The 22,455-nt window shown below is 37.6% G+C and overlaps 1 protein-coding gene across 2 annotated transcripts in view; it reads right to left on the bottom strand.

The window, feature by feature from the left end:
• Window positions 1-22,455, bottom strand: part of NELL1 (neural EGFL like 1) — an 812,163-nt gene that overhangs the window by 41,840 nt on the left and 747,868 nt on the right. The window lies entirely within an intron of this gene.

Below are 22,455 nucleotides of genomic sequence, written 5' to 3' on the forward strand. Positions count from 1 at the left end.
AAAGATGAAGGCATCCTAACTACAAACGTTGTGTTGGCTTTTCATAACCAAGAAGCAAATTGAGGATGTTTGGCACCCTTTTGGTATTGAGCATATATAGCTTTTCTCAGATTCACTGTTTCCAAAATAGTCATTCCAGATAATATTTGCTGTTCTCTGAAAATATCTATGAATGAACAGGCTCAGGAAATTATGGGTTAAATAGCGTTGAACTGAGTTTTTTTACACTAGATTATTAAAGAGACTCATCAATCATATCCATATACCCTGCAAAGCTTAGAGAGGAGAATAATATGCACCATTTCCCAAATTTATTTGGTTGAGAACTAGATGAGTCTTGTGAGATTGTTTTGGGGAGCATAGTTGGGGAACCACTGTTCTAATTCTTTTAAAGCTTGAGGACTTGATTTATGATAGTCAATCAGAGATCCTCATTCTTCAGTCATTCCTGATGAAAGGACATATTCTGGGCTTGGTTTGCTCTAGCATCTGACTTTTTAACATAAGCAAATGCCTAGATCATGCACAGATTCTCTAGCCCAAAGGCTTGGCCCTGAACTGAGGGAGTTGACACCACTGCAGAAAGACAGGCTGTCAACTGTGATGCCAGAGTCAACTCATTCTTACAGGATCTCTCCATGTAATTATTTCTTGGAATACAGCCATTGTTTGCTAGCAATCTTTTACTAGTTTGCTGGGAAATATCTGAACTATGGCAGTCTTCTATAGATAGAAATCTAATTAAAATTGGGATATAAAACATAATGAATAAAACACATTTTGGAGTCTTTTTCAGCAGTGCCCTGCTGTAGGCACTGGCTCAGGGGCAATCAGCTACCAGTTGTTCTATTACCTTGACATGTCCTAAGGTGTGCACAGGGCTGTGAATGTAGTTTGCAACCTGTCAGTCTCATCTCATGGCATTCGAGCTAAGTAAAGAGAGAAAAGGTATAGTTCTGTATACTGGGCAAATTCAGTTATTTTTTTTTTTGGAGGAGGGAGGGGGCAACTGTCACCTTCTTCCTTTATGAATTATTATCATTCAGTCCATATAATTCTTTGACATATACAGTCTCTTAGGGTTTTTTTAATTTTTAAATTTTAATTCCAGTATACTTAATATACAACATTATATTAGTTTCAGATGCACAACTGATTCAACAACTCTATACGTGACTCAGTGCTCAGCAGGATAAAATTACTATTTAATCCCTATCACCTATTTAACGTATCACCCCCCGCCCCATCCTCTCTAAAAACCATCAGTTTATTCTCTATAGTTAAGAATCTTTTTCTTGGTGTGTCTTATTTTTTTGCTTGCTCATTTGTTATGTTTCTTAAATTCCACATATGAGTGAAATCATATGGTATTTGTCTTTGACTTATTTTGCTTAGCATTATATTCTCTAAGACAATCCACATCACTGCAAATGGCAAGATTTCATTATTTTATGGCTGAGTAATATTCCATTGTGTATGTGATCTATCTATCTATCTATCTATCTATCTATCTATCTATCATCTATCTATCCACATCACATCTTCTTTGTCCACTCGTCCATCAATGTATGCTTGGGCTATTTCCAACATTTGACTACGGTAAATAATGCTGCAATAAACATAGGGGTGTATGTATTCCACCAAATTTGTACTTTTGTGTTTTGGGGGTAAATATCCTGTAGAGTGGTCTTATATGTGATCTATTCTGGAGAATATTCCATGTGTACTTTAAAAGAATGTGCATTCTCTTGTTTCAGGATGGAATGTTCTGAATATATCTGTTAAGCTGCTCTGACCCAGCGTGCCATTCAAAGCTACTGCTTCCTTGTTGGTTTTCTGTTTGGATGATCTGTCCATGAGTGTAGTGGGGTGTTAAAGTCCATTACTATTATTGTGTTCCCGCTGATTACTTCCTTTATGTTTGTTATTAGCTGCTTTATGTATTTGGGTGCCTCCATGTTGGATGTTTAAATATTTACAATTAATTATCTTCTTTTTGGACTGTCCCTTTTATTATTATATAATATTCTTTGTCACTTGTTACAGTCTTTGTTTTAGAGTCTCTTTTGTCAAAGTATTGCTACCCCTGTTTTCTTTTGCCATCCATTTGTATAATAAATGTATCTCCATCCCCTCACTTTCAATCTGCAGGTGTCTTTCTTTAGTTTGTTTGTCTGAGAAACTCTTTATCGTTCTTTCTGATCCAATAGATCGCCTTCCTGGACAGAGTATTTTTGGCTGCAGATTTTTCCCTCTCAGCACTTTGAATATCTCTCTTCTGGCCTACAAAGTTTCTGCCGAAAAATCAGCTGAAAGCCTTATGGGATTTCCCTGATATGTAACTGTTTTCTCTTACTGCTTTTAAATTTTGTTCTTCATCATCACTCTTTGCCATTTTAATTACCATGTGTCTTGCTGGGGCCCTCCTTCAGGCTGATTTGTTTGGGCGGGTATCCCTGTGCATCCTGGATATCTGTTTCCTTCCCCAGATTTGGGAAGTTTTCAGCTATTATTTCTTCAAGTAAATTTTCTGCCCTCTTTCTCTCTCTTCTTCCTCTAGGATCCCTAACATGCAAATGCCATTTCACTTGATGGAGTCACTGAGTTTCCTTAAGGTTGTTCTCAGTTTGCATATTTTTTCCCCTCTCATTTGCTCAGCTTGAATATATTACTGTCTTACAGATCATTAATTCATTCTTTTGATTCCTCTAGCCTGCTATTTATTCCATCAAGTGTACTTTTAAATTTAATTTATTGTGTTCTTCATCTCTGGTTGGTTCTTTTTTTTATCTGTTAAATGTCTCAATGATGTCTTCCACTCTTTTCTCAAGTCCAGTGAGTATCCTTATGCTCATTACTTTAAATTCATTACTAGATATATTACTTATCTGTTTCACTTAGGTCTCTTGCTGTGGTTTGGACTGATTATTTTATTTGGGATATATTCCTCTGTCTTCTCATTTTGTCTAATTCTCTGTATCTGTTTCTATGTTAGGAAAGTCAGCTACATCTCTTTTCTTGAAAGTAATAGACTTATGAAGAAGAGGTCCTATAGTGCCCTGCAGTGCAGTGTACCTTGTTCCTCAGGACCGGGTGTTTCATGGGTGTCTCCTATGTGTATTGTGTATGCCTTGCTGTAGAACTGGTCTCTTTTTCCTTCAGTCATCTGCAGAGGCTCTCTTTTGCTGTTGTGGGCAGTGTTTTGTCCCTGCTGGGTGGGGCACGTTTTAACAAAGTGTGCATTGGTTGGCTTGTGAAATGCAACCTCACATCACTGCCTCCAGAACTGAAGCCCTGCAGAAGATGCTGGTCAGGAGGTGGGATACTGGTGAGGACTGCTGTGGTCTTCTGGGTGCTTCAGTGCTGGGACTTAAAAAAAGCTTTAGTGGAAAGGGTGGATCCACCTAAGTGTGGGGGCAGGTCTTGGTGTAAGCATGTAGGGTAGTCAATGTTGGTGCCATCATGGTTTAGCATTTTATGCTTTTAGCATACGCCCCCCCCCCAAGAGAGGGAAAGAGTATGTACCCTCCTTGGTTCCTGGAGGGGTCTCCCTGTGATCCCTGCCTCCTTGGAACAGGCTCTGAGATGAGTAAATCACTCTTCCTCCAGTTTGCTCCTCTTGCTACTTCTATGCTATAGCTCTGCTGCCTGTTTGTTGTCCTGTCTCTTTAAGTGTGCAGACTCAGTTTCCTAAAGCCCTCTGGGCTATCCCAGAGTGGAGCCTGCTGATTTTTACAATTCCAGGCTTTAAGTCCCACTTGTTATAAGAACTCAGAAAATTCAGCCCCCCTCCCTGCCAAAGCCCAATGTCTTCCCCATATGGGTTCCCTGGTGTGGGTGGTCTGTTTCTTATCCTTCTCAAAGACCCAGGCTTTCTCTGGATCACAGACAGCTAAGGTCCATTTTGCTCTCAAACAGTATCTCCATGCCTTCTACCTTTTTCCATGTGGCCTATTCTCTACCTTTGGTTGTTATGTTTGGTCTGCCAGTCTTCAGGTCATTTTTTTTTTTTATTTTTGCTGATGTGGGTGTTATTTCATTGTATTCACAGAACAAGGTGAGCTTAGAGTCCTCTTACTCAGCTATCTTCCCAGACTCCAGTCCCATTCCTTAGGTTTCTAAATACAGTAAGCCCACAGGACCCAGTGGCACCTTTAGCAATTGCAGTCAGATTGTCTGTGCATGTATTATAAATCCCCAGAAAATGAATTTTAAACAGCTGTATTATAATTTCTGAAATTTTACAGATGTGTGATTTTGTGAGACAGACCTTAGATCACTTAAAATTTCAAAAATTGAAATAGGTGACTTGAGGCTATGTCTCACAGACAGAAGGAGCTAGCCCTAGCTTATGGAGTCAGTTTAGGATTTTTTTTTTTTTTTTTTTGGATTTTTTAAAATACAGGTCAATAGGAGAAACAAGTATAATGAGAAGACTGGTTTTCAAAATAGTTTCTCCATATGAGGCTGAAAGACAACTCTCTGCAATGGAGCAGCAACAAATTCTACCTAAGACATTGATTTCCAAAGGTCTTGGAAAGTGGCCATGACCCCCACACATCTTGCCACATCTGGACTACCAACAGTATTCAGGTAACAAGCATCCAACTGCAGTCAGTATTTTGAGAAATCAGAACTAGACAAGAAAAATCTTCTCAGATAAACCAAAATAATCACATGTCCTGTGTTTACACCTGCTGCCCATTTCCTTCTCAAAACCATACGAGTTTGGAGGATAAATTATCTGAATATCTTTCAAATAATTCCTCCAGCCCTCAATTCAGTGCTTACTTTCTAAGAGGAGTAGGAGTGGTGAATCATGTGCAAATGTTTTTAAAACTCACATATATATTTCTTAAGATTTTATTTATTTATTCACAAGAGATGCAGAGAGAGAGAGAGAGAGAGGCAAAGACACAGGCAGAGGGAGAAGCAGGCTCCATGCAGGGAGCCCAACGTGCAATGGTCCTGGGTCCCCAGGATCACGCCCTGGGCCAAAGGTGGTGCTAAAATGCTGAGCCACCGAGGCTGCCCTCACATATATTTTTATTCCTGAAATGATAGTAAGAGAGACCATTAAAGGCTTCTATGATTCAGCAGGACAGAAGTTATCTTTGTAGCATGGGAAACCGTGAGAGCAAAGACAACCAGAGAGTTACTGGTCTACAACTGCTCTCAGAGACACCAGGGAATCCCTGGCTTGCAACAAAAATGAGAAAAGTCGTGGAGATGTCCCTTGCCTGGGAGATGCACTGCCCATAGCAGATTCGGGCAATTCACTGGTAATAACCATGACTCCTCACATACCAGCACTTGGTAACAAGGCTGCACATTTTGGTTCTGTAAGGTCTACAACTGAAGCCAAAATTTTCATTTTATATGCAACCAGACTACACTTGAGAGGTGCTCATATTTTCATTTTGTTCATAAAACCAGCCATTTCTTCTATATAGTCACAGTAGTATTAAAAGCAACTGCCACAAACCCAAATACAGAAAACACTTAGGCTTTTCAGTGGCACTTTGGGGGAACATTAAAAATTATAAATGGGTCATAGCTGCCTTTGTCCTCAGAGATTTGTCTCTCCCAGACAGCACTTGCCACAGGCAAACAAACATGACAGATGCCTTGGGAACAGGGTCTCTGTGAGTTCACTATGGAATCCAATGCTCCCTCAATGAATTCTGATGAATTACAGTAAGCCTGTGTCGGGGAAGGTCATTGAGAGGACATAACTGCTGGTTGACCAGAGAGCTGGATCCAGGCAATCAGAGGCTCCTCAGTCTCTTCCCTGTCCTTGGAATATCATTCTTCCCACTGTTCCCACAGGGAGAGCTGTTTTCAAGGACGCAGCCTTGAGAAAGCAATGTGCTGTTGAGACCATCTGGATAGTGTATATGATTGAACCCAGTGAAGGTCTCTACGTAAACTTTTAGGATTCTGGCAGATGGGTGTGGAGACCTACTCATCTTGCAGCTGCTCAAGAAAAGGCTTGTTTGTTAAATTCCTTTGTGTATTAAACTTGCCACCTATTAATCTGCACTGGTTTGCCTTCTTCTTCTGCCTCTCCCTGCCCTGCATGTACAGGGGCCACTTTGTAAACCAAAAGCCCGACTGCATCACACAATGTGTTACCCATTCCAAAGGAAACAAACAAAAAACATATATCATTTTTACTTCCTATAACAAGTCCTAGAATTTCTTTAAATCTCAGTTTAACCCAGCACAGATCTGAAAATGTGTCAGAGAAACAACAGATGATGGGGGATTAAGGAGAGGGCAACCTACAGCATTTTTTTTTCCTGTATCAGTGTCAAGTGTCTACTACTAATAGCTCACATTATAGCCTGGGTCACACAGGTAACAAGTGGCAAAAGCAGGTTCAGAACAAGCTAAAACCTGTATCTTTCAGTACTCTATCATATCATCTTGTCGGCAAATGAAGAAAGGAAGATTCACACAAATATATAGCATTTATTCAATTGTCTAATATTTGCTGAGCTGAAAATATGATGTGCTATAAAGACTATTTGTGTTCTGGCAGATGCAGAAGTAAAGATATAATTTCTGAAACCCAAGTACTCATGATCAAGAGGAGGATGTGTACAGAAGCATCCTTTAAATCCCAGCCAGTACCACCTTCTGCAACTCCCCTAGATGCACAGGTCCTTCCCCTCTCCTAGTGGCTCAACATATATGTACACATCTATTTCAGCACATGTCTTGCTCTATCACAGTAATTCCCCTTTTATGTCGTTCGCTCAAATGCAAATTTCCCCAAGAACAGAGACATCTATTCTTAGATTTATATTTCTAGTGATAGTAAGTGAATATGAAGCAATATGAAGGTATCCAGTACAAGTCTGTGAAAATGAAAGAACACAAAAATAAATGACAATGGACTGAATGAAAGGAACAACGAAAAAGTGCTGTAATAGAGATTCAAAATACGAGATATCCTGCTGTTTGCAAATCACAAAGATACAATATCGCTTCACAAAACTAAATAGAACGGGATTAGTTTAATCTTTATATGCTATTTACCTTGAAAAGACAACATGTAGCTTCTATTTAATATTTTGTTTCCATGTCTAATCTTCAGAGATTTTAAAGGAAGAACAGGCAACAAAAAAGACACATAGCTCTCCACCTACCTTCAATGGACAATCTTAACTGTACCTTACGATATTTTTTATCACAATGAAAACCAAAGGGTTTTTCTCAGGTATGTCCTATGGAACACATTAGACCTATTTTGAAAGTGCAATGAATTTACTATCAAAAGGCATTTGCAACAAATCCTTGGATTCTTGCAAAATGCTTGTCTCTTGAGTTAGATGAATCTCTCCCTTCATCTGATCTCTTCTGTCTCAGATACGGTATTTGAAAATTTATAAAATCAACAAAGTTTATCTCAAGGCTCATTTTCAAGGTGATACTATTGTATATCATATTAATGAGTTATAGTTCACGGTGAAGTAGAGACTCCAGATGCAGTTGGATTTTATGTTTTTGTTTAGTTTTGTTTAGAGAGACAGAAGACAGACAGAATACATGAGTGGGAAGGGCCAGGAGTGAGAGAGAGAATCTTAAGTAGGCTCCACACCTAGTGCAGAGCCTGGCATGGGTTTTGAACTCAGGACCCAGAGATCATGACCTAACCTACAATCAAGGGTCAGATGCTTAACTAACTGAGCCACTCAGGTGCCCTAGGTTTTATCTTTTCTAAGGATTTGTAGAGTGAGGAATTTGAGTCTTGAGAAAAACTTTGATACTTTTTCACTGGACAAAAGCTTCTTGAGCATACATATATCAAATGCTGTATCATACTCTGTGATACAGAGATGAAAAGAAAGTGTGAAAAAAAAAAGAAAGAAAAAGAAAAGAAAGTGCCTGTGCTCCAGGTACTTGCAGTCTATCAGGGCAAACTGGAATATAAAAACGTAACCATGATTAACAGAATATGGACTTTGGAGACAAACATAACTTCAAATGCCTGTTTACTAACACACATTGTAGAGATTTTTTCCAAATCTTTGTTTTCTGATCTGTAGATGTTGGGAAAATAAAAATCATACTTTATTATAGGATTAATGAACAAAAGACTCATGAGTAAAATCTGTTATATTTCTCCTGTTGTACAGAATACTAACTTTTAACTCTATATATTTCTAAAAAACAGAAAACAGTGGATGGAATTAAAGTGTATTCTGCTAAGCAAAATCTGTCAGTCAGAGAAAGACAAATACCAAATGACTTCACTCATGTGTGGAATTTAAGAAATAAAACAGATGAACATATGAGAAGATAAAAAATCAAGAGAAAGGGAAGCAAACCATAAGAGACTCCTAATGATAGAGAACAAACAGGGTTGATGGAGGGAGCTGGGTGGGGGACAGCCTAAATGGATAATGGATATTAAGGAGAGCACTTGTTAGGAAGAGCACTGGGTGTTATGTGTAAGTGATGAATCACTAAATTCTATTCCTGAAAACAACATTATACTATATATTACGTAACTAGAATTTAAATAAAAATAGGGGAAAAAAAACAGAAAACAATATTAATCAAGAAACTGGTTAGGACACAGAGGTGATCTTTGAATCTTTAAAATGATTCATGTGGATTTTGAGATAATTGTCACATTGTGAAACACTCAGGAATAGAATCTATGAGTCTATAATATACATCACATAAAAAAATGGGTTCTTTCTCTCTAAAAAGTCACATGAATTTAAGTGCAATCAGTAACATCAAGTACCAAAAACATAATAAACACACACCTGATTATTATTAATTTTTTCCTGAATTCCAAGATTGCATTGAACATAAATAACATAAGGCATGCATCAGAATATTTAAGTGAAAATAAAAAGATAAATTAGTGTAACCAAGAGACTTTGTGATAGAAACAAGCTAGCTCTTTCAAGTCCCCTTCTCCTTGGGCTGCCAAGGGTGTCCTGAGCACACCTTCTTTGCAGATAAGTGAACTCATGTGACCGAGTTCTAGCTTTAGAGCTAGAAATAATGTAATTTCAAATATAGCCTACAAAAATGTCTCATATGAACCTCCATGCCATTTCTATGTGCCCATTAGGAGCTACCATACAGGGAAATCTTAGAAGCCACATGTTTAAAATGGTAGAGCCTGCCTGACTATGTAGAGTGGAGCCCTTTCTGAAACTGAGATGGACTGTTCATATGAGCAAAAATACATTTCTGTTTTATTGAGGAACCACAGTTTGAGGCTACTTTATTGCTACAGACAAAATTTCCTAATTGTTTTTGATAAACCCCTTTCCATACTAAGGTGAAAGACTGCAGAAGTCAGAATCACGAAGACATAATCTCTAAAAATAAAAACCAGCAAACAAAAACACCTCAGCACCAATCACAGATCATAGACAGACAAAGAGAAGTTGGAGTCAGACAAAGTTTTGTAGTCAGATACACTTGAGTTTGAATCTTGGCTCTGTTCATTCCTAGTCATGGGACTCTGAGCAAATTATTTGTCTTTTTTCAACTTTAGTTTCCCTGGTTTTTAAATGAAGATGGTTTTACCTAGTTCATAATGTTGCTTAAAGGACTGGATGATATCAATGTAAAGAGCTAGGCAGCTGTTTATTAGGCCTGCAATAATTAACATTCTCTAATTTCTAATTTCCATGTGGTCATAGAGGGGCTGTATGTCCATGCCAAGACAGTTCAGGCCTCAATTCTTGTAGGTAAAATGAAAGGACTGTGTCCTAGCCTACTTCAGAGCTCTTCCAGGTTTAACACCCCAGAAGACAGGAGACCTGGGCTTTGGATTTAGGCCTTCACCTGCTACTAACCAACTAACTGGTTGCTATAAGTTTTAAGCAACCTCAGTTTCTTCATTAGCCAAATTAAAAACTGCATGTTTTCCGTATGTATAAAGAAAGCTCCAATAAGGTATGAATCAATCCTGTAAGCCAGTTAACTGCTACACAAAATATATGGTGATATCATTCTTCCTGCTGCTTCTTTGTACATGCTGATTGCCATCTAGCTTCAGTCCATTAAACTTAAAGGTATAACTATTAATAATGGTGTCACTGACATTGGTGATATGGCTCTCTGCCCTCTGTAAATCTTCTTTACTGACTCACCACAAGAGAATCAACCTCTTCTGGTTGAATCCTTCAAATTTTATCTGTGAAGTTTTCTTTTCTGGCTAAACAAGTCATTCCCAAATCCCTCCTTAATGAGCCAATCTACTTGCAACTCTTCTCTCTAGTCCAGAGGCTCTCCGGTCCACATCTCTAAAGTGACCTCTAACACAAGTTCGTACACACATTCACTATTGCCAACACATTAGCTAAACTTAGAGGTCTCTCTTCAAACTCACCCTGCCCAGTGTTTCACAACATGTGTCTTTCTATATTGCAAACTCATTTTCCTCCCCCAGCACAATACCATCCTAGCTCTCATTCCTCATAATCAACGAATAAAAGATCAAAGTTCTTACGGCTTATAAAGTGACATGATCTGCCCGCTATTATCTCTTTGAATTTATCAAACACTGTTCCTTTTGCTTACCCAGAACAGCTACATTGACTTCCTAGCAGTTCCTCAGACACATCTGGCCCACTCTTGCCTTTGCACATGTTCATTGACACTGTTCCTTCTGTGCCTACACTGATCTCTCAGATAGCTCCACTACTTAATTTCTCAACCTCCAAGTCTTTGCTCAAATAGCCATCTTCTCAGCAAGCCCCTATCTGCTCCTGTATCTAAAATGACAACCATACTTGCTCTCACCCCAGCTCAAATATTCCTCATTATCTTCCTGTTTTTTTCCTCCTTTGCACTTACTGTCAACTAACTATTTTGTATTTTACATGGATATCTTATTTGTTTTCTGTGTGTAAGTCTCATTGGGTAACATGAAGACAGAACTGGACCTGGAAACTCAGTGGGCACAAGATGAATACCCGCTAGATGTGAGAAAGACAAGAGAAAAGGAAAGAGGATGCACCAGAAATTCTTTCTTTGACCTGTTTTAAAAATCTGTTTTGCACCCACTGTCTACATCTGTTGCCAAATCCATGTACCAATTTCTTACGTTCTTAGACCTGAATGAGTGCAATGTGTCCTGGAGGGTCTTTCAGTCACTGTCCTCTCCAATTCAGAGAAATATTAGGCTAATGCTCCCCAAACTAATGACTCAGCAAAACTTAATTAACATATCACTAGCTATTTTGGCATTTAATAGCTCCTTGAGCTTAGGTAAGTCACATTCCAACTCCATACATTAATTCTTTAATTTTTATGATAAGCAAAGATTAAATAGGTCAGTGTTTTTCAAGCAGAACTGTAGAGAACACAAGTTTTCCATGAAGGTTCTCTTAAGCAGACCAGCTGAATCTCTAGATAGCCCTACCTTGAGTGATCACGGAGGAGCTATACATTTCTGTAGCATACATATATTAAAGTTTCATTACTTGTGAACACTAATGGTTTAAAAGAAAAAAAAAATTGAACAAGATCATATTAACTTCTGGTCTGAAATTTCTATGATTTTGTGATTTTATTATATTCCTTTCCTCTAGTAATTATAAATGATCATTACTGTAAAAGCCTCCCACCAGAAATTCAAAGCATAAATAATCTGACCTCACCTTACCTACCAATTTGCATTTATTTCTCAGAGTTTTTTAGCACTAAACTTTTGCACACTACAGGCTGGTTGCCTCAGAATCAACTTACTCTATACACAATTTCATCTCATGTTTCCCACCCTGCAAGTGATTTTTTAAAAAGTTAAAATCCAAGCACAAACATTAGACAAAGAAGTCCACTTCCTTTTCTCTGAACTCCTAAGTGTTTAAAGATTCTACCTTCCTGTTTAACTCTTATATTTATTCTACTTTAGAATATTCTGTTTCTTGCTATAGTTTCCCTCCCTACCAAATAAAATGGTTAAACTTCTACCTGTTAATACTTTTCAGTCTCAAGCACTCTGACAAATGCTTTATATTCACTACTTTATTTGATCCTCTGAATAGTTCTGACATAATTTGAACCTTAATTTAATAGAAAATGGAGGCTTAGATGTTTAAATAATATTCTCATAGTAAAGTATCTGGCAAGTAGCTGAGTGGGAATTTAAACCAATGACTATTCTACACAAAAATACATACTATTAGCCATTATCCCATATAGCCTCTGCATCATTTAAAGGAAGAAGCAGCTTCTCTCTCTCTCCTCTCTCTCTCTCTCTCTCTTTCTGGCTTCTCAACAACAGAAATTTATCTCTCACAGTTCTGGGCTGGAATTCCTGAGATCAAGGTGCCAGTATGTTTGAGTTCTCATAAGAACCCTCTTCTGGGTTGCAGGCTGTTAGCTTCTCATGGTATCCTCACCAAATGCTTCTCTTTTATCATCACCATGGCTAAGTACCATTAAAGGCCTACAGCTGACTTAACTCATTGTTAACAAAAGATGTGCCAGTGAAAAAATTGAGTGGAGATTTCACCAATGATATTACAGAGGAGGCAATATTTGGATTCTGAATCTAACCAATTGAACTGCCTTCTATAATGAAAGTAAAAACCTTTAGAGGAAAATTATACCTCTCCTAAGAAGGAAAATAATACCCAATAACCAATAAAAATATTATACACTAAAGAAATAAGAAAATGTGATCCATGCCAAGGAGAAAAAGCAGGTAATAGAAACCAACTCCAATATCACCCAGATGTCAGATTTAGTATACAGAACTTTAAAAAAATTATTAGTGTGTCCAAGGACTGAAAAAAAAAAAAAACAGTGTTGAAGACTGAACAGACTTTTATTTTAACAAAGATGGGGTTCTGTAAGGTGTCATATCCAAGTATTCAGCAGAGTATGGATCATAAAATAAGAGTGATAAAATTACCCAAATCTGGGGAAAGACTACCAGAAGGGCAAGAGAAATAGTATCTGGTGCTCACACGAGGAGAGAAGAGTGAATACTTCGATAAGCTAGTCTAGAAATTCTAATTCATTGGAAAATGCTAGATAGAGTACACTAAAGGGTCTCACTTTAGCAGTGCAGAATAATTAGCCCTATATTAAACACTGATCTGGTCCCAACAAAAATCTTTAAAAATCCAAAAGGATCTAATTGTGTATAAATATCTTAACTGTGTCCAAGAAAAAAAAGCATAGGAATATTTATAGGAATACCAAAATATCCATCATTCAACAAAGTCAAATCAACATTGACTAGAATCCAATAAAAAATTACTGGCATGAATGGAAACAAGAAAATCTAACTCAAAATGAAGAAGAAAATACATCATTTGTAACATAAAATTGACCCAGATGTTAGAATCAAAAGACAGCATGTGTATTTATATGTTTAAAAAACCAGAGACCTAAAAAAATAAAATAAAAATAAATAAAAAACCCAGAGGCCTGAAGAATGTGTGTATATGTACACATATGTTCTATAAGTAGGATATTATATAATATATATATGCTATATATATATTACATATTTGCATATATATAATATACACACAGAGAACTTCAAATCAAGCTATTAGAGATACAATGAATGAGATGAGAAAGTTGATGGGGCTTGTGGCACTTGAGATATTATAGAAGAAATGATTAGTGAACTTCAGGACAGAAACAGAAACTATCCAGTATGAATACAAATGAAAAAAAAAAAAGGAAAAGGAAATCAATGAGCTATGGGGGAAAATAAGTGGCTTAATATATGTGTTATTAGAATCCTTGAATAAGGAGCAGGAAGACAGGAAAAAGAGCTGAGGAACTATTTGCCAAAAATACCCTAAATATGTTGAAAACTATAAGCACACAGACTTAAGAAGCTTAATGACCCCAAGTGCAAGAAATATGAAGAAAAAAGCATGAAGGCACATCATAATAAAACTTCCCCTAAACAGTGATAAAGTAAAAAAAATAAAAATAAAAATAAAAATCTTAAAAGCAAGAGAGAAAGAAAGACATGCTAGGAACAAAGATAAGAATGTCAGCAGATTTCTTTGGTAAAATAATGCCAGGGCAAAAAGCTGAACATTAAGGTAATAAAAGAAAACACAGACACACACACACACACACACACACACACACACACACACAAAAAAAAAAAAACCCTGTCAACTGAGGATTCTATACCTGGCAAAAAAAAAAAAAAAAGTTTCAAAAACAAGGTAAAATAAACCTTTCAGATGGATAAAAGCTGAAAGAAATCATCATCTGCCTTTCTGCAGTACATGAAATGTTAAAGGGAATTCTTTAAGCAGAAGAAAAGTGGTAAGAGACAAAAATACAAATGTACATGAAAGAGTGAAAAATACTGGAAGTACTGAAAATTATTTTCTCCTTAATTATTTTTACTTAAAATTTTATTTTTACTTAAGAATTTTAATTTTAAGTTGTTTTCTTATTATTTAAACCTCTTTAAGGGAATTTTGGCTGTTTATGCAAAAACAATATATTCTAGAGTTTAAAACTCAAAATAAAATGTATGACAACAATATCAAGAAGGCCAACTGGGAAAAAATGGAAGTATACTACCATAAGTTTCTTATATTATACATGAGGTAGTATAATATCACTTGGGTAGACATTTATAGTAAGTTAAAGATATATACTATAAACACAAAAGCCACCAGTAAAATAACAAAAGATTTATAAGTAATAAGGAAACAATGGAGACAAAATGGAATCCTAAAAATTACAGCAAAAAAAAAAATTTTAAAAAGTAGAAAGGGAACAAAGAACAGATGGGACAAATAGAGAACAAATAGCAAGATGACAGACTTTAACTGTATTAATAATCACGCTAAGTGTAAATGGCTATACACCCAAAATTCTATATGCAGTAAAATGATTACTTTACAAAATATAAAGATATTTTAAGATAAACTAAAACAGTGAATCACAGAAAGCTGACTGGTACTACAAGAAATACTGAAAGACACCCTTAAGGCTGAAGGAGAAAGAAACTAGGTGGTATCTCAGATCCTGTGGAATAATGAAGCACATTACCAACGATAAATTGATATAAAAGTATAAAAAAAGATATGAATTTTCCTTTTTTTCCTTCTCTAAAAATACAAATGACTTTATTTTATTAAGATTTTATGTATTTATTCATGAGAGACACAGAGAGGAAGGCAGGCTCCCCATGGGGAGCCCAATGCAGAACTCAATCTCAGGACCCCAGGATCACTACCTGAACCAAAGGCAGATGCTCAACCACTGAGCCACCCAGGTGCTCCTACAAATTACTTTATTTTTTTTTAAGATTTTATTTTTTTATTTATTCATGAGAGAGACAGAGACATAGGCAGAGGTAGAAGCAGGCTCCATGCAGGAAGCCTGATGTGGGACTTGATCCTAGGACTCTGGGATACGCCCTGAGCCAAAGGCACATGCTCAACCACTGAGCCACCCAGGCATCCCTACAAATGACTTTAAATAAAGCATTATAACACTATCATAGAATCTATAATGTATATAGATATAACAAATGACAATAGCAAAAGCAACAGGTGAGTGATAAATAAAACTATCCTGAAGTATTACAACATTAAGTATTTTGTGAAAAATGGAACTATATTAATCTACTACATTAGTAACTCAAAGGAGATGAATAATTTAAAGATGCTTACAAGATTCCTAGGACAATCACTAAAAATAATAAAAGAAAAAACCTAATAAAATAAAATCACTTGATTAACCCCCTAAAAATCATAAATAAGAGGAACAGAAAAATAAAAAGGGAATGAGACAAATAGAAAAGAAACTGCAAACTGGTAAACACAAATCCAATCATATCAATATTTGTATTAAATGTATGTAGGCTTCCAGAGAAGATGGCAGAGTAGGAGAATCCCAAACTCACCTCATTCCAAGAACATAAGTAGATAACACTGATATCAGTGTGAATAACCAAGTAAACAACTTGAAGACTGAGAACAGTCTCTCCACAGCTAAAAGTAGAGTAGAAGCCACCTCAAAGAGGGTAGGAAGGATGCAGACACGTTCAGGAGCTAAGCAGAACCACAGAACCATCCATGAAAGGGAGGGACATGGAGAGTATGGAGAGGGGAAAGGAATACACCCTCACACCAGGCACCTCAGGCTTGGGGAAGATGAATCCCTATGACATTTGACTTTGAAAACCAGAGGGGCCAAATTTCACAGGTTCTTACAATCAGCAGGGCTTGACACATGGAACTTGAAAACTTAGCTGTCTTGGCTTTAGACGGCAGGGAGGGTAAGGGAAAAGGAATAGTTGTGCTTAAAGACACAGCCCAACAAAAAGTCCCACTGAGACATGGTATAAAAGCAGAAGTTTGAAAAATGCCTAGATTTATTTACTAATCTCAGACCCTGTATTAGAGGAGCTGGGATCTTTGGGAGACTTCTCCAAAAGAAAAAAAAACAAAAAGTGAAGATAGGTGCCATGACCCTCCTTCACCCCCTAGCCTCGGTATATGGACACTTGTGGGAACCATGGCAGCACCAACACTCTCCACCTAGTTTGTTAATAGTATGCTTTGCCCCCATGCTCTCCTGCAGATCTGCACCATCCAATCAGGCTGGCCTCAGCAGGAATTTTCCAGGACAGCTAAGATCCCCTCCCACACTGGACAAATATGGAACTTGCTGGCACTATGCAGCCCACCTTCACCAGCCCTGGGGTGAAGTTTTCTTTTTTCTCTCTTGGTTTTAAGATTTTATTTATTTGAGAGAAAGAGATAACATGCAAGAGGGAGCATAAGCAGGGAGGGGGGAGCAGAGGGAGAAGCAGACTCTCCACTGAGCAGGGAGCCTGATGCAGGTCTCAATCCTGACCATGGGATCATTACCTGAGCCAAAGGCAGATGCCTAGCCACCTGAGCTACCCAGGTGCCCCAGGAATTTTCTAAAGTGGTTCCAGGTCCCCTCCCACAATAGAACTGTGCAAACCTGGCTAACATCATGTGCCCTGCCCCTACATTCTCCTGGGGACTTGTCCCCTTCTGTACGCCCATGGCTAGAGCACATCTAAAACAGTGCCTCAAGCATGATGGTGTGTGAGCATCCCTGACAGGGTCCAGCACCACTCCCAAGTGCATTCTCCCCAAAGGAGGGGAAAATAAACATATACACTAGTCCAACTGCAGCCCCAGGAAAATGAGGGGCACACCAAAGAAAGCTTTTAAGGGGAAAACACAGAGAATCTGCCCTTGCAGTTCAGTGCAACTGCATCTCTGGTAAATACCTGATCTGAATCAACTCAAGCTCAAGGCAGCCACAGACGGCTCACTAAGAACATTGGGATCAAGCACTACTCACAAAAGGCAAAGAAAGACATTGCAGATGACTGGACTGGAGGCAAAAGTGGCCCAGTCACAGCAGGAACATGCATGCAACACTCCAGGAGATACTCTTGAAGTGCCAGATTCTGTTGAACATGGAAGACTGCATTGTGGGGGACTATAGAACAGCTTCTTCATAAGGCCATTACCTTCAAGACAAGAGGCATAGCTGACTTTTCTAAGGCACAGAAATAGACACAAAGAGATAGAGGAATATGTCCCAAATGAAAGAAGAGTACAAAACCACAGCAAGATACCTAAGTAAAATAGAGATGCGTAATATGCCTGACAGAGAATTTTATGTACTGGTCATAAAGATACTCACTGGACTTGAGAAAAGAGTGGAAGACTTGAGTGAGACCCTCAAAAAAGAGATAGAAAACATAAAAAAGAACCAATCAGAGATGAGGAACGCAAAAACTGAAATTAAAAATAGAGGGATACCTGCATGGCTCAGCAGTTGAGGATCTGCCTTTGGCTCAGGGCGTGATCCCAGAGTCCTGGGATTGAGTCCTGCATCGAGCCTGGTTCTTCTTTAGCCTATGTCTCTGCCTCTCTCCCTGTATCTCTCGTGAATAAATAAATAAAATCTTTAAAAAAAGTAAGATCATTTTCTTACACTATACATAAAAATAAACTCAAAATGGATTAAAGATCTAATTATGGGACCTGAAACCATAAAAACTATAGAGGAGAGCACAGGAGGAATTGCTCTGACACTGCCTGTACCCACATTTTTCTAGATAGGTCTCTTGAAGCAAGGGAAACAAAAGCAAAAATAAACTATTGGAGGGCACCTGGGTGGTGCTGGTAAAAGTTCTGAAACTTTTAGTTTCAGCTCAGGCTATCATCTTAGGGTTTTGAGATCAAGCCCTGTATCAGGCTCTGTACTCAGCATGGAATCTGCTTGAGATTCTTTCCACCTCTCCATTTGCCCCTTCCCCCTACTTGTGTTCTCTCTAAACATAAATAGCTCTTTTTTTAAAAAAAATAAATAACTCTTTTTTAAAACCCCACAAAACTGGGTAGCCCGGGTGGCTCAGTGGTTTAGTGCCACCTTTAGCCCAGGGCCTGATCCTGGAGACTTGGGATTGAGTCCCATGTCAGGCTCCCTGCATGGAGCCTGCTTCTCTTTCTGCCTGTGTCTCTGCCTCTCTCTCTCACTCTCTCTCTCTCTGTGTCTCTTGTGAATAAATAAATAAAATCTTTTTTTAAAAAAGAAAAAAACCCACAGAACAGTGGGACAACATAAAAATAAAAAGTTTCTACATGGTAAAGGAAACAACAAAAATACAACCTACTGAATGTTAGAAGGTATTTGCAAATGACATATCTGATAAAGGGTTATAAATAAAATTTATTTTTGGCATATCCGAAAATAAAAAGAACTGCTGTAATTGAACACTAAAAAACTCAATGATTCTATTATAAAATGGGCAGAAGACGTGAATAGACATTTCTCCAAAGAAGACATCCAGATAGCAAACAGATTTATGAAAAGATGGTCAACATCACTCATAATCAGCAAAATTCAAATCAAAACCACAATGAAATATCACTTTACGCCTGTCAGAATGGCTAAAATCAACAATAAAAGAAATAAGTGGTGAGGATATGGAGAAAAAGGAAGCCTCTTGCACTGTTGGTGGGAAGGCAAACTGGTACAGCCACTGTGAAAAACAGTTTGAAAGTTCCTCAAAAATTAAAAATAGGATTACCATATAATCCAGTAATCACACTACTAGGCATTTACCAAAAGAATATGAAAACACTAATTCAAAGAGATATATGCACTCCTATGTTTATTGTAGCATTATTATTTTTAAGTAGGTTTCCTGATGCGGGGCCTTAACTCATCACCCTGAGATCAAGACCTGAGCTGAGATCAAGAGTTGGATGCTTCACCTGCTGAGCCACCCATGTGCCCCAGAGCATTATTTATAATAGCTGGATTATGCAAACAGCCTAAGTGTCCATTAACGTATGAATGGATAAAGAAGATGTGAAGTGTGTGTGTGTGTGTGTGTGTGTGTGTGTGTGTGTAGTGGAATATTTCTTAGCCATAAAAAAGAATGAAATCTTGCCATTTGCAACATGGATGGAACTATAGAGTTTAATGCTAAGCCAAATAAGTCAGACAAAGACAAACACAATTTCACTCATATATGGAATTTAAGAAACAGCAGAAAATAAAAAAAGACAACCAAGAAATAGACTTTTAACTATAGAGAATAAATTGATGGTTACCAGAGAGAAGCTGGGTGGGTAAGGGGATGGGCAAAACAGGTGAAGGGGATTAAAAGTACACTTATTTTGATGAGCACTGAGTAATATATAGAATGACTGAAACAGTATATCATACACCTAAACCAACATAACACTTAAATACACTGGAATTTTTTTTTAAAGGTATATATAATAAACACTTAGCTAAAGCAAAGTTTATCGAAGTAAGAAAGAAGACCCAATTATATACTTTCTTCAAGAAATACAGTATAAATACAAAAAAACAAACACTTAAAATGCAAGTATAGAAAAAGATATACCATGCAGACATCAATGATGGAAAGTTGGAATAGCTATATATAGTTTTTCAACTTTATTGAGTTATAACTGACAAAATTATAATATATTTGAAGTATGTAACATGATGATCTGAATATATATAAACTGAGTAAAAGAATGGATTAGCTGTATTTACATTACAAAATGTCTTCAAGATAAGGAAAATTAGCAAAGATAACAAAGACATTTCACAAGAGTCAATTCATTAGATAGATATGCCAATATTAAAAGTTCTTAACAGCAAAACTCCAAAATACATAAAACAAGACTAAAAATCTAAAGGGAAAAATACATAAATCCAGAGATTTTAACATCCCTATTTCAGTAATTGATAGAATAACCAAACAGGAAAAAAAAAATCAGTAAGAATATAGATCTACAGAACCCTCACTGATATTCAACATTATACCCAATGACTGCAGCATACATATTTTTTGCAAATACACATGGAATGTTGACCAAGACATAACATAAATGTTGTTTGATAAAACAATCTCAAAAATTTCAAAAGACTGAAATCCTACAGTGTCCTCTGACCACTGACATTACATTAGAAATCAAATAACAATGAAATATCCAGAAAAGGTGAAACTATGTAGAATTTACACCACTTCCAGAAGCCCATAGATTAAAAAAGACATTCCAAGGAAAACACGAAATACTGTGAATTGAATTTTAAAAATACAGCAGGTTAAAATTGGTAGGAATCAGCCAAATAATGTCTAGAAACAAATGTGTGTCTGCAATGATTATATTAGAAAAAAAGAAAAGTTTAAAACCAATGATCTAACTTTCCACTGTAGAAAACAAGCACAAGACAGCAAATCAGTTTTACACGGTATCTGGTTCTGCCCACAGGCCTAGAGTAGGTGGGGAAGGGTAGTGACAACAAGAACATCTTAAAGACTATTAAACTAGGAAGGGTAGTTTTTAACATAACCTCAGGCAGAAAAGCCAAATGCAAATTTTTGATGCTAAGAACTAGAGAAAACACAAAAATATGGTTCTACAGATCCCAACCAAAGGAAGAGTCATGGGCAAGGATTGGAGAGATAATCGTGAAATAGGGACCCAGGAGAATGGAAAGCAGGTCAACATGGGGTGCGAGGCACAGGTACAGGAAAGAGGTGCAGAAATGAGAACTTGAAGAGTCAGTCGTGCTGAAAGGCCTTTGGACTTTGGACCATTAGCCTGCAAGTTATCCTTGAACCCTGCGTAAGACCCCTTCCCCAGAAACAAATACACTGTCTCACAAAATGGACAAGTCCAGCAGCTCTAGGATATATGGAATCTAGATATAACCAAGCAACACAATCAGGACTTAGATCCCCCTTTCCTCTCACAACAAGCACTGTCAAAAATCTAGGATTTGAGCTTCCTTGGTCTCAAGCTGGTCCCTTACTAAGTCTTGAAGTAATTACTGCGCCCATGTCCCCATCACCAGCCCCTTCCTGGAGCAAGATGTATAATCGGCTCCAATTGAGGTATTTTGAACCAAGAACTGAGTTTGATTGAGTATGTTACATTTGCATCACACTGAATGGATATACTGGCTCCCACAATCGTGCTCTTCAGGACGATCTTAAAGCTTCCTTCTGGAATGTTCCTCAGAATAAAAGCACACCTTCAATTCTCTATTCTCCTCTTGGTATCAGGTCAGAGTTCTTGGTATCTGTGCCCATTGTTATTAAGAAGGTAAGTAAAGCCTTCAATGTCATTCTCTGAACTAAGTATAAAAGAAACCTCTTTGAGGACTCTCGGGGGGGCAGATTACATTTCACACCCTTGAGGGTCATATGACGCATTCTGGGAATTCTCTGGTTATCATTTCATTCCATCATTACCACTTATTGAAACTTTGTTGAATAACTAGTATGGTGTTAACTACTCTTAAATGTTTTAAAACTCTTCTATCAACCTTACCTCCAGCAAGCATTTGTGGCTGACTCATGGTCAGCCATCCTCCCAACCCCTGTGCCAATCAGTCATCCATTTCTATCGATTTGGTACCTGTGTTTCCTCTGTAGACTCTTCAGAGTTGTATTTCTCAGATCTTTTGCTGACCTGCTTTTGGCTAGGTGAGGCTGATTAGAGGTACTGGTGACTTGGGCGGGAGGGTTGGAGGGTGGGGAGGAAGGGAAGAAGGAGGTAGGGAGGAAGGGAGGAAGAGAGGAGCAGAACATTTCTCCCTTATATGCTCTACCTTGGTGGCATTTATGACAACACCTATACCACTTCATCCTGAGCAGCACTTCTGGTTCTCTGGGATGCTCATTTCTATGTTACTCCTATTCCCCTCAATTGGTCATTAGGCTCTTCTAAAACTTTTGCAAAAAATTCACTCTATTAAATTATCTCCACAGAACTATCTATATCTAATTGTGACTGATAGACCACCCTCCATTCCTTTTCCATGCTGGAACTTGGACTTGTTAAAAACCAAACCAAACCAAGCCAAACAACAAAAAACCCACAAAATTTTGACTTGTTTAAAGAGTAGCAATTCCTTAACCTCAGAAGAAAGTAGGCCAATATCCCAGTC

Source organism: Vulpes lagopus, chromosome 15 (genome assembly GCF_018345385.1).
Source record: "Vulpes lagopus strain Blue_001 chromosome 15, ASM1834538v1, whole genome shotgun sequence".
Classification (NCBI taxonomy): Eukaryota; Metazoa; Chordata; class Mammalia; order Carnivora; family Canidae; genus Vulpes; species Vulpes lagopus.